This window comes from Octopus bimaculoides, chromosome 4 (genome assembly GCF_001194135.2).
Source record: "Octopus bimaculoides isolate UCB-OBI-ISO-001 chromosome 4, ASM119413v2, whole genome shotgun sequence".
NCBI lineage: Eukaryota > Metazoa > Mollusca > Cephalopoda > Octopoda > Octopodidae > Octopus > Octopus bimaculoides.
In genome coordinates, this window is record NC_068984.1 from 88,443,056 (window position 1) to 88,451,923 (window position 8,868).

Here is an 8,868-nt window from a genome sequence, read left to right on the forward strand (position 1 = left end):
TATATATAGGTAAAATCTGGCAGTACTCAGAGTACAGAACCACCTCATCAGTAAATGTCATTTATTTTCAGACATAATGTAACTAGGAATACATTACCCAACGTGTCCTCTCAATTTTTATGTAATTTGAGAAATATAGATTTTTATGTGCTATTTTTAGCAAGTCAAGCGACCACGAAGAGCAGGCTCATTCTTCACTCATCCAGATTAGCGCAGTTTTATTCATTACAGCAACTTGGGGATTATTACTATAATTGTTACCGATTTCAAGCGTTGAGTAGTGAGGTTTTTAAAATTTGTATAATAAAGTGGATTAGAATTAAGTTTTAAATCTCTCTTACACAACTTCTGCTCCCCCCCTCTGTGAATGTTGTGTGTATGCGTATGTAATGGGTGGGACTCGAAATATAATTTAGATAAAGGATACGTCACAACACTTATATGATTTAAGAGTTGTACCTTAACCTTCCCCACACCCACCCATTTTGAACTTCCAGCCCCATCCAATTAAACATTTTATTTTTGTCAACCGAAACTTGCGAAGTGAAGGCTAATCGATTACATCGACCCCAATGCTCAACTGGTACTTATTTTATCGACCCCGAAATGATGAGAGTTAAAGCCGACCTTGGCGGAATTTAAATTCAGAACATAAAGCCGAACGAAATACCGCTAAAGATTTTATCCGGCGTGCTAACGATCCTTCCAGCGCGCTGCCTTACTTAATTAAACATTAAGTATTGCTAAAAAAAAAAACAGAATAAAACAAAATAATCTATAAGGTGTTGTTGTTGTTGTTTTTGTTTAACATCGTGCTAACTTCCCCCATTTACGTCAGCTATTCATTCGGTTGCAAACAAAGTTATGTCAGGAGTAAAGGATATCAACTTAGGCATTTGTGGTACAGTGAACAATATATATACATATACATATATATGTGTGTGTGTGTGTAGTTATTTTGGGGTTGTTCGTTTGTGCGTGTGTGTTTTGTCTTTCAACATGAAGACAACGCAACACAGATTTTATAAAAAGACTTTCTCTTTGAACACTTAATGAAAGTACGTGCATGATTATCAAATATTTTTATCAGCAGCGTAGCGACAAGAAACGACCAAGTATATCTTCAAACTCCTCGTTGAACCAAGAACAGCAATAATATCTTAATACTTACTAGACTGAAGGCTGCTGCAACTGATTGACGATGTACTTCTGTCAAGCCGCGTGCCATAATATTGCCAACCAGATATCAACAGAAACATGGCGATTATATAAATAACAAGGATTATCCAATATTCCATTGTACACTGTAACAGAGAAAGAAAAAATACATTTAAAACCACCAAATATTATTATTTTATGTGAGTCCTTGTGGCTAATTAAAGAAAAAATTATTATTATTATTATTGTTGACGTCATAAGAAGTTAGAAACTTCGAGAACGTTTTAAATTCTTTTGACCTCAGCAAAATGCAATTGTCGCTGTTAAGAATTAAGTTTCTGAATGAATAGAGAAATTCGAAGGATTGCTTTGGTTCAGTAGTAAAACCCCTATACTGAGCAGCCTTCGACTTTTCTATCCAAAGGAATTTTAGCACAATATTTAGGCACTATTATTTATAGCTTTATCTGCTTCGAGTTTCACGGTTTCTTAACAGAATTATTATTCTTATTTAGGCGGCAGCGAGCTGACTGAATCGTTAGCACGTCGGATAAACTGTTTTGCAGCATTTCTTCCGACCGATTACGTTCTGAGTTCAAAATTCCGCTGAGGTCAACTTTGCTTTTCATCATTTCAGGGGTCTATAAAATAATGTACTAGTCAAGTACTGTGTCGATGGCACCGGCTAAACCCCTTCACTCAAAATTGCTGGCTTTGTGCCTAAATCAGAAACCATTTAATGTGGCGAGCTGGTAGAATTGTTAGTGTGTCAGTTAAAATGCTTTGTGGTGTTTCTTTCGGCTTTTTGTTTTCTGAATGCAAATCTCACCGAGATTGACGTTGCTCTTCTTCCTTCCAGGGTCGATGAAATAAAACACCAGCCTAGCACTGACGTTCATGATATCAGCTAACCACCTCCTTCCAAAATATCTAGTCTTGTGCCTAATTAGAAACAATTCGTTGCTATTATGCAAAAGTGCCGTAAGTCCAAAACGTTGCTTTATCAGAAAACGAAAAAATAGCTTCACCATTCCATAGCAAAACAGTTGTACTACACTTTAACAATTTTTGATATCTTGGCGTCTGAAGCAGCTGGAGATACGATAGTTTGACCAAAACAACTGGCTATTGCAAGCAAAAATAAATATTGAAAAAAAAAAAACGCATTTGGCCAAATTTGGACATACGACAGTTTAACATAATAGCAAAGAATTGTATAGTTCCATTATGTACAAGTTTTGCGTCAGTTAATGAGTGAACTAAAATATTATATATTTAATTACTTTAACTCTTATGTATGTATATGTGTGTGTGTGCGCGCGTGTGTGTGGATAGATAGGTGCAGGCATGCTTGTGTAGCTATGAAGCTCGGGCTTCGCAACTACGTGGTTTCAGGTTCAGTCCCACTGCGCGGCACAACAATTCGACAAAAGAACCGATAGAATAACTACGAGACTTAAAAGAAGAAAAATACTGGGGTCACTTTTATCGACTAAACCAGTGGTTCTCAATCGGGGTCCATATAAGGTTTTGCTGCTAAAAAATGTGCAATGAATCGGCTATATTCCTTCAATACACAAGGCGGTACTCCAGCATGGTTGCAGTCCAATGACTGAAACAAGTAAAAGGTAAAAGATAGTTTAACATAATCCTCTGGCTTTTTCTTCTTTTAGCAAAAATTGTGATTTTTTCTGTGACTATATTTTCAGAGTTTTATCATCTTCAAAATAAAATATAAAACAAAATCAACTTCGCCAAGATTTGTAGAACTTTAAATAGTCAAATGGCAATAAATCTGTCTCGGTGAAGATTCGCTAATATATTAGGTCATCCCATAAAATAGGGCGGGTTTTTTCAACTGCATGAACTAAAAGTCGGAGGGAGATGGGATAACTACCTACCACAACTTGCTATAAAAGCAGGTAGTAATTTTCCTTTTTGCTTATTCTTACGCTTTTTCTCTTTTTTTGGGGGGGGTGGGGGAAACGCAAACACACAAACACACACACATACATGTATATACATATATACGACGGGCTTCTTTCAGTTTCCGTCTACCAAATCCACTCACAAGGCTTTGGTCGGCCCGAGGCTATAGTAGAAGACACTTGCCCAAGGTGCCACGCAGTGGGAATGAACCCGGAACCATGTGGTTGGTAAGCAAGCTACTTACCACGCAGTCACTCCTGCGCCTTAGTGCAAGTTTTGAAGAGTGCAGTTCGATTTTAACAGTTATTTTTTCAAAGCTACTGGAAGTGACAAAGGATCGTATTCGGCATATTTTACTTTATGAGTTTAATAAAGGCAACAACGCAACGGAAAGTGCGCGGAATATTAATGCAGTATATAGGGATCGGACAATAAGCGTAAGCCAGTGTCAACTGTGGTCCCAGAAATTCCGAGCTGGAAGCTACAGCCTAGAAGATGAGCCTTGTTCTAGAAGATCTGTACAGCTCGACGAGGACGTCCTGCAAACCCTGGTGGAACAAAATCCAATCGGAACTGTTGAAGAACTAGCAGAGAAGCTTGGATTTGGTCATTCAACCATTCATCAACACCTGCGTGCCATTGGAAAATTCAGAAAATTAGGTCAATATATTTCTCACAAATTTTCCGAGTCTAATCGCGCGCAGAGAATGAATGTGTACTCTTCTTTGCTGTCATGTCTCACGAATAAACCTTTTTGGGACAGAATAGTAACTGGTGACGAGAAATGGGTTCTCTATAAAAATGTCAAGCGCCGAAGACAGTGGGTAGGGAAAGCAGAAACACCGGCCCCTCAGGCTAAGAAAGGTCGTCACCACGTAAGGTGTTGTTTCCTGTTTGGTGGGATATGAAACGTTTAGTCAGCACTAGAAGAAAAACGACCATCTTAGATTTCAAGACGAAAGGTGTTCTTCCATCAGGATAATGCTCAGCAACATACAGCGAGGATGACTTTCCAAAGGCTGGATGCCCCACCTACCATATTCGTCGGACATTGCCCCATCTGATTATCATTTATTCCGCAGTTTTAAAAAACATTTGGACGAAAAAAATACGAATACTGTAGACGAGGTCAGAACAGTACTGGAAGAGTATTTTTTGTCACGGACAAGAGAATATTGGAAGAGGAGTATTGCAAGATTACCAGATAGATGGAAGAGCATTGAGGAAAATAAAGGAGAGTATATTTCAGATTAAAAAAGAACTTTCTTTATCTTAATTTTGAAAAAAATGAAAGAAGTATAAAAAAAACCGCATGGGATGACTCACCGAGTTCAAATCGGTAAAGTGAAAAAGTTGGATAAGTGGGTTCCACATGAACTCAATGAAAATCAGAAACAGCAACGTTTGGAAGCCTGCATTATGTTACTTCCTCATCACAAAAATGAATTCATTTTTGAATCAAATTGTAACATGTGATGAGAAATGGATCCAATACGACAACCCTAAACAAAGACGAACCACCAAAACACAGTCCAAAAAGCAAAATTCATAAAAAAAAAAAGCTGACGGTCTGTTTGGTGGTCTGGCGCAGGTGTGATCCATTATGATTTCATTAAACCTAGCTCATCAATCACGGCCGAAGTATACTGCAGCCAACTGGACTAAATGATGAAGAAACTTACAAAAAAGAAACAGTCTAGATTAGTCAACAGATCCACTCCTATTTTATTGCAAGACAACGCCAGACCACACATCGCAAAAATGACATTGGCGAAACTACAGGAGTTGGAGTTGGAAGTTCTCCATCATCCACTATACTCACCTGATCTTGTCCCCACTGACTACCACTTCTTCTAGAATTTGGATAACTTTTTGATAGGAAAAACATTTAATTCCGATGATGCTGTAAAACAAGCCTTCCAAGATTTTATTCTCTCTAGATTGCCAGTCTTTTACAGTTCCGGGCTGGACCAGCTACCGCTAAATTGGCAAAAGTGTATTGACAATATGGGTGCATACTTTGATGAATAAAACTATTCCTTGTAGTTATAAAACATTAGCAAACATTTTTTCTTTTCTACAAATTTCATACTTGACGACCAAATAGTTTAGGCACATACCTAGAAATTTGGGAGTAAAGCAGTGTTCAGTCGATTTAATGAACGCCATTACATGACCGACCTTTATTTAATTGACCCCGACAAGACGAAGTACATTGTCAATTTCGATGGGATTGAAGTTTAAATTATAGAGAGAACCAACTAAATAACCAAAACATTCTACTCGTTCTGTAACTGTAAAGAAGTGTGTCAAACTTTCTGTCAATTACATTAGTGACGTCTAATGTTGGCCCCTGTTCAAAATTTTTAAAAATTTACTCATGGTCGTCATAAGTAAGCATTGGCCATAGAATTTTATGCAAATACAGGGCTTTGTTTGACATATACATACAATACACACACATTACAACATATTAATCATTCATAATATAAATGGAGCGTCGGTGTTAACAAACTGAAGCCTTAAACAATCTTTATATTCAGGTACTTTTCCAGGCCAATATACGTTTTTTTATTCCCGTACATGATCATCTCTAAGATTGCTTATTCTTATGTACATTTTGGAAATTGAACACATTTAAAAACTTGTACAGTTGTTATAATTAAAAAATCTACGAGTACAACATTTTTTTCTGCTAAATGTATTCATTAACTATGTCATTTTGGCTAAGAAATACACACGTCGTGTTAGTACAAACGATGCTATTGTGCGTCATTTGAAAAGACGATGTAAGTTAAGCACAAACAGTGTCATTGTGTTGATGTCATTTAAGAAACTGTCAGCAGATTAAAACAAACGGATGTCATTGAAATCTGCCTCTTCTAACTCCTAAAATTGACAAGCAGATGGCAAAAGAAAGAAAGAAAGAAAAGAGCTCAATCAAAATATGTCCATGTTTGTAGTAAGATAAAATGAGAGTAAATAAATTTGAAAAGAACAGCATTGTCATGCAATCAAGATGGACGTGGGGAGAGAAAAGAAGTCGATGATAGAAACCACTGGTGTTGACTCATTTAAAAGGTATATTTACAGTGAAGAATATCGTCTTAATGAAAATAAGCAGTGGTGAAAAAAGCTTCGTCAGTAGCGTCGAAATCCGTGAATAACTGGTATTAATTGCGGTAAGCTCAGTTAGACATATCTACAAAGTAACCGGATTAATGGTTTGTATAGTGCCATTATGACTGCGTTACATCTCTCGAAGCAAAGAGATGCCAATGGTTCGAACTAAAGAGTTACAGCATAGTATACAAGAACGTCGCTGTTGTCTGCGCAAAGTGTTTCACATTCACTTAGCATTAAAATCTGAGATACACCCCAGTACACCTGACCTTGTATAGCGTCTCTCGTACACGTTCTGCTCAAATCTAATCAACGGTCCTCGACCAGTGCCACATTCAATAAAATTTACTCTCCCCATCCAAATCATGTGTAAAACATATACTTTTCTACTCTAGGCACAAGCCCCAAAATTTTGGGGGAGGGCGGCAGTTGATTAGATCGACCCCAGTACGCAACTAGTACTTAATTTATCGACCCCGAAAGGATGAAAGGCAAAATCGATCTCGGCGGAATTTGAACTCAGAACGAATACAGACGAAATACCGCTAAGCATTTCGCCCGGAGTGCTAACGTTTCTGCCAGCTCGCCAGGAATAAATGAATTACAAACTTTTCGATATGGTAAATAAAAGATATGTGTGTGTGTGTGTGTGTGTGTGTGTGTGTGTGTGTGTGAGAGAGAGAGAGAGACAGACAGATAGAGTATGCAAGCATGTATATATATAACTATGCAGTTCGTTGAGTTGAAGTCGACGCTGTTACTCATTCTTCAAGTGAAAATAAAATACCAACATCAATAAGTGACGAGATAATAGTTAATTCTGTTATCTCCTTATATGATTTCATCTCAGTCCTGAAGGCTGAACTACTTAGTGAGTTTCCTGTAATTTCAAGTTACCGCACCTCTTTCCATCTTTTCTTTCTACACCACTCAGTTAACAACACGATGGGATATGAACTCAGAACATACCAAGCGAGTGTCTGATACATTAACATTAATCCTCAATCAGAAAAGTAGTTAAACCCTGTTTGGTAGACATGATGGTAACAATAGGAAATGAAATGTCGCTTAGCTTTTACTATGGTGAAAACAAGATGATGTAGATGTTTGAAGATAACAATATAAAGCATAAACATCTGGGTAGGCGCAAAGCTCCCAGCGAACCAAATTTCGTCACACTCGTTCGATTCAATACCCTCGCTGACTTATTTAGTTAGCATCGCTTACTTTCTGTGTCTGAGAACTCTAGCCTGGGGAGTAATGATCGCTGTCGAGTTGATTTCTCACTGATATAATTGAAAACAAAGAACTGTACACTGATCTAATGACCTGGGCCAAGAATGAGTAATATATAGAATGTTTAAGGCGGCGAGCTGGTAGAATCGTTAGCATGCCGGGCAAAATGTTCAGCGGCATTTCGTACGTCTTTACGTTCTGAGTTTAAATTCCGCCGAGGTCGACTTAGCCTTTCATCCTTTTGGGGTCGATAAATTAAGTACCAATTGAGAACTGGAATCGATCTAATCGACCTACCCTCCCCCGAAATTGCTGAAAGCAATATATAGAATTTTCGACGAAACACCTTACTGAACTCGAGAGAGCAACATGAGATAGGAGAGCTCTCATCGTACCCAATTCGCAATTCAGTTTCAAGTAATTTGAATATTACATGATTCAATAGATTTTTCTTGTCTCTAACGAAAAGATCCAGATTCTTAAAAGAATAAGGGGGGGAAAAAAAAGAAGAGAGCATTTCTAACGACATAGAATGCAATCCTCGGGTTAATTCATTGGACCTAGCTCTAAGTTAGTCACTTCGTGTTTCACTTATTTATGTTCAGTTTGCCCAGGATAAGTATACAGTGTTTAGATCAACAAATAGTGATTGGTTATTGCAGACATGAAGGATGTAAATAAAGTGAAGTAACCACACAGCTGTGGAATAGAAACGGGATCACAAACTCTGTAAACCAGACAAATTAATTTCTTCTAAAATGCGTTCACAACTATGGCTCACTAAAACTGTAACATTAAATATACAAGAATGGAAGTTACTGGAAGCTAAATAACAGGTGCAGGCGTGACCGTGAGGTAAGAAGTTTACTTCCCAACCACATGATCTTGGGTTCAGTTCTACTGCGTGGCACCTTGGACTAGTGTCTTTTACTATAGCCCTGATCTGACTAAAGCCTTGTGAGTGCAGTTGCTTGATGGAAACTTAAAGAAGCGTGTATGTGTGTGTGTATGTGTGTCTGTGTCTGTTGTGTCTGCTTCCCCACTGCTTAACAACCGAATTGGTTTATGTTCCCGTAGCATAGCGGTTCGGCAAAAAGTAACCGATAGAATAAGTACCAAACTTCAAAGAAAAAAAAAAAGTCGTTTTTTTCGACGACTAAACTCTTCAAGGCGGTGTCCCAACATGTCAGCAGTCCAGTGACTAAAATAAGTAAAAGAAATGATGAATTACTTGGGAGACATATAAAATGACGGTGGTACGAGGAAGCAAGCTCTGTGAAATTTGACCGGTAAGTATTACATTTAAATTAGTCCTTTCTCTGACAAGATTCTATAAAGTTGGAGTGAGGTGAAAGAAAAATAAATGAATATGGGCGCAGGCTTGGTTGTGTGGTTAAGAAGCTTGCTTCCCAAGCATGTGGT

The 8,868-nt window shown here is 37.9% G+C and overlaps 1 long non-coding RNA gene across 2 annotated transcripts in view; it reads right to left on the reverse strand.

Annotated features, from left to right (window-relative positions):
- LOC106869446 (uncharacterized) overlaps nt 1–8,868 on the reverse strand; it is a 65,610-nt gene that overhangs the window by 32,382 nt on the left and 24,360 nt on the right. For both annotated transcript variants that reach the window (XR_008263974.1, XR_001409400.2), the window contains exon 2: nt 1,172–1,304. This is a non-coding gene — a long non-coding RNA (uncharacterized LOC106869446). The remainder of the gene's footprint in view (nt 1–1,171; nt 1,305–8,868) is intronic.